Raw genomic sequence first — 4988 nt, 5'->3', positions numbered from 1 at the left:
TTTTTTTTTTTTGTTTTCATTATATTTGTCCAAATAAATGTACCTTTAGTTGTACCAGACATTAAAATGAACAATAAATTGAAGACAACAATGGTGGTCTACTCATTTTGTCCATGACTGTAGTGTCGCTTGACCACTATCAGAAGTCTCCGGTGCACTCGAGCTGGCAGTGTTAGCATCCTGCTGATCCTCTGAGCAGTGAGGTGTAGAACAACTTCCACCACTGTTATGAGTAGGCCTACCGTCATCTTGCCTCTGTTTTTTTGTGAAAAATGTTGAGATCGATGGCATTTGCTGCACCAAAGCAGCATTTTTATCCTCTTTTTCTTTCCTTAGCTTTCTTTTTTCGGAACCACTGAGCGCTCGCCTCTCCATTTTGCTATGTTGAGCCTGACGGTGCATCAGTAACTTTATGATCATCAGATTTGTTTGGCAGTGTGTGTTGGGCAGCAGCTTTTTGTTTATTGGTTGTGTGATGTGCGCAAACTTGTGTTAATATTTAACTTGGTGTAAATGTATTTATTTATTTGATACGATTCATGGTATTTAAAATTATTGAATTTGTAATTGAATTGTTTCTTATGAAATGTATTGATTTTATTTCAAGAAAAAGTAAAAGTATTATCAGTTTGAATAATGAAAAATGAAACTTGTTATTTGTTGAAAAATGATAATGATTGAAGACATGTTATTGCATTTAAGTTGAAGTTGTTTACTTTCTTTGAAATGTTTAAAGCAATAACTAATGTTATGTTTGTGTGTTTTAAAGGTTATCAACCTGCTGCTATTGTTGCTACTATGTATGTTCTGTCATACTAACGCATAAAATTAAAGCAAAGTAAAGAAGAGCTGAGTTGCCCAATCGTCATCTGTACCTACCTCCAAGCCTTTCTCAGGTTTAGGTAGAACTGATGTCAAAACCCAAATAACTTGACAGTGATTATTTTGTCCAAGGTACTGAAGCATTTTTCCATGATTGAGAAGCGATAAGAATTGTACAGTCTGGTAAGCATTTGGAGTTCCAATCTAAGGTAAAGTTGTTGATTGTTTAGACCTTAACAGTAACCTTAACCCTAACCGTAACCCTAAATAAAGTTTTTTCTGATTCTGAGTCTTATTATTGCCCTTTCGCATCTGGTCAGGTCCTTGGAATTCTTTCTGTCCGGTCCTCATGGTTATGAGAGTCCGTGGGTTTCAGTGTATTAAGACTGTAGACTCTGCCTCCCCCTGCTCCCTCACATTGTGGGGGAAAGGGGGGAGGAGAGTCCCAGGTGGTAGGTCATATAAGTAGGGTTCTGAAGATAAGGAACAACACCAAGTGTTGCTCCTAGGGGGTGCAAGAGGGGTGGGAGAGGGTTGCAGAGTAATAGGTCTTAGTTAGGAGGTCATATAAGTCGGGTTCTGAGGGTAAGGAACAACATCTGTGCGAGTGCATTCTAACCGTGTGTTTTCCTCCTCTCCAGGTGACACCTCCACTGGATTCCAGTCACGAGGTCCACCTGCTCAGGAGCAGCGCACCTGCACCTCCTCCCCATGGCACCTCCTGCACCAACCTTCTCCACTGGATCACCCTCTGCCTCAGGGCTCACCCATCACTCACCCTCTCTGTAAATAAACCACCTTTTTACACTATTCACCTGCGTGTCCTGCCTTCTTCCATTCGTTGTGTCGTCACAGATGACTGATTTTGAGAATGACTTATTCTTGAATAACTTCTGTTCTGAGCACAGCACAAGCCTTGACCTACCGCGCCCCCCCCGCAATTTGTCCTCATGGGCTTTCCAATGAACAGGTTTCAGACCATTTCGAGTCATTTGGTACGGGTTTGTGGTGACACTTCTTGTGTGAAATAAAAATATTTTGGTGTTGATGTTGCCTTAGCTTAGATTGCTACAGACTGGAAGCAGGGGATAACAGCTTTAACGTTTTAAAAGTACTTTTACTTTTCACAGTTTGTACAGATTAAACAAAAACATAGAAGCCACTAATCAGTGTTAATTCGCTTTAGATGTGGTCTTTCTGCTGGGGATTTTTTCACTCTTGGACAGATGCATGATCAGCCCTCATGTGGCCCTACAGCCTCATCAGTGACATTTCCTAAATTACCAGCTGTAGCACTGTATGTGGCTGTTTCATTCAATTCATCTTCATTTATATAACACCACTGCACAACATACTGTAAGTGATCTTACAACACTCATGGTAGTATTATATTACTGATAGGAACACAACAATGTGGGGATCATGAGCCGTTCATAGAGATTTTGTTGTAATTTTGTTGGTTTGGTTTGTTGACACTTGTGAGAAAATATTCGAGTGATAACGGAGTCAGCATGCAGGAGTTCTGTCCAATGCACTTGCCACAGCTTCAGACTGCCGTTTTTTTTATTTGTTGTCTGTGTATAATTGTATTTAAAGTTAAATGAGTTTTTACATCAGGTGAGATGATGTCTGCATTGATGGCTGAAGGTAGAATAATTGAAATATTAAAAAATGGATCCATATATGCACCCATCAGCAAGACCACAGGATTTGGATCATAAACAATTAAGATCAACCAGTATTGGTTTCTTTGAATGCACACTTTCAAAAACATGGTAACACGATACTCCTGTGCTCCCGTGTGTGTCACGCAGTCGTCCACCGTAAACTGGTGTAATGATGCCGTTGTTGGTTGTCCTCAGTACCTGCATTGACTGGATTGTTTTCATTGTCCTGGGTTTTGCTGCAACAGGACACTGAAACAGAAACAAATTGTTTAAATGACTATCTATCCCGCCATTGAATCAGCCAGTAGACCAACCAGTTATATCTATCAGCTTCTTGGACTGAGAGTAGCAGCAGAGCAGGTCCTCACCTACGCGTTTCTTGCAGCAGAAGTATCCACCAACACTCAGCAGGATGAGAGCCGTCACACCAACACTGATGCAAGTCAGAAGCCACATCTCTGTGCTCAGTGGACCTGCACGATTAATGGATGTGGTTTGTCACAGGAAACAGTTGCGCATGTTCTTGTCCTTTCTCATGTGTTTGGCCTTTGAGGTTTGTGATCTTGGAACAAAAAAGAGACCACATGCCTCTGCACAGGTGGCTGCTGAGCATTTATGAAACTCTGCCTGAATGTAAAGAGAAGCTCACTTACCGTCAGCAGACAAGTCCACGACTTGAACGCAGTAATCCTCCTGGTAGCAGTGATAACTTCCCAGGTCAGATGTTGTAAGCTCATCGATGCGAATGGAGTAGTTTCCCTCTGAGGCCTGGTTTGGAAAGGCTTTCACTCTGCCATGTCTGGGGTCCAGGAGCTTGACTCGCCCTGCAAAGGAGAGCTGTACCAGGTCCGTCGTTTTCCTGTGGGCCCATGTCACCCAGTGCTCGGTACTTGTGTCTAAGATGCATGATAGAGACACAGACGAGCCAAGAGGAGCACTGAGTGCCTGTGTTTCACAGGGATCCTCATCATAGTCTTCATCGATGTACTCACCTTGTTGGGGAGAGTGAGACAGGAGGGAAAGTTTAGATATCTTATCTCTTGCTCAAACAACCAAGAGTGCCAACAGTGAACACTGTGGGTATTCAGAAGTCTTTAAATTAACTGGAAGGGTTGGAAATATATTTGATAAATCTAACAGAATGTGTAAAAGATAAACATAAATTAGATTATTCTGGCATTAAAGCTGGAGCAGGCAGTGTTTATTTTATTACTTTTTTTTCCCTCTAACATTGGACAAAGTTTCTTAACCAGTGGCAGCTGGTCAGTACGGGGCGCAGGGCGTCGCCCCACGACTAATGACCAGACAAAAAGTAGTTCTCAAACGTAAAATTAAATTTGAATTAATTATAACAAAATAATAATAACATTTATGATAACGATCATGTTCTTTTGCAATATTAACAACACTTGTATTATTAACAGATTTAATTTTGGTCTTTACTGTGTGTTTATTAATGTACACTTCCTGGATGCAGGGCGCGGCCACATCAATGTGTATGTAGCTGAAACGCTTCGTGATCATGTGACCTCGGCCTAGGCTCTGATTGGCAGCTGCAGACTTTCTCATGGGGCGCAGCTCAGTGCATCCCGGACCCGTCCACTTTTGCTGTGAGCCAGTTACTTTTGTCTTTATTTGCTTTTGTCCTCTGTGGCTGGATATCAATACTGTCCTTTGTTGTTCTTACGACTGTGCTTTCTGACACGCGGCCTTTCCCCTCTTCTATTACTGCACAGCTACTGACTGACAGCTTAATGCATCGGCCTGCTGTCAATGGAGAAACGGCTGCTCATAGAAAAGACCGCATGTAGAATACATGTAACTTGGTTTAACCTCGGACAAATCTGACGTCAGAACACCCTGGTTTATTATTTTTAAAGCCATTTTTGGTCACACACCCGTCAGGGCACCACAGCCACCAACAGCATCTACCACATCCTGTTATGTGGGGCGTTTAGGGAGCATCAGTAAATCGTAGTGTCTATCGATAAGAAAATGTTCAGCAAGTCATATGTTTTGCCGTTGATCAGGTTGGAGGTGCAAAAAAAGGAGAAAGTGGGTCGTACCGGTGCTACCAGTGAAAGAATTCGTCTGGAGCCCTGAATAATGTTTTTTTTCTTCTTATTATTGTTGTTCATGTTGTGTGTTTTGAGTTTGTACAGATCCTGTAAATACTGATGAAAGTTTGATGAATGATTTTGAAATTTAGTTCTGGTCAGTCTTATGTTAGATTATGATTAGAACATCCTCCAAAGGTAGAACATGTGCATTCCTGTAAATGGTTGTGTCTGATGTTTTCTGATGATTTCTGATTTTTAAAAAAAGGTCATTTGCAGACTGCGCCCCCACCAAACATGTTCACCAGCCGCCACTGGTCTTAACCTTTCAGCATATTGTAACTCAAGTGGTCTGAGATGAAACGAGACTTCTGCACTTTGTCTTTGCCCTGTTTTCAGATTTTAGAAAATCTACCCCCTGATGGGAATTTTTATTTTTTTT

This window comes from Stegastes partitus, unplaced genomic scaffold, assembly GCF_000690725.1.
Source record: "Stegastes partitus isolate 25-593 unplaced genomic scaffold, Stegastes_partitus-1.0.2 Scaffold1406, whole genome shotgun sequence".
NCBI classification, from domain to species: Eukaryota; Metazoa; Chordata; class Actinopteri; family Pomacentridae; genus Stegastes; species Stegastes partitus.
Note: the sequence above shows the minus strand (reverse complement) of the source record.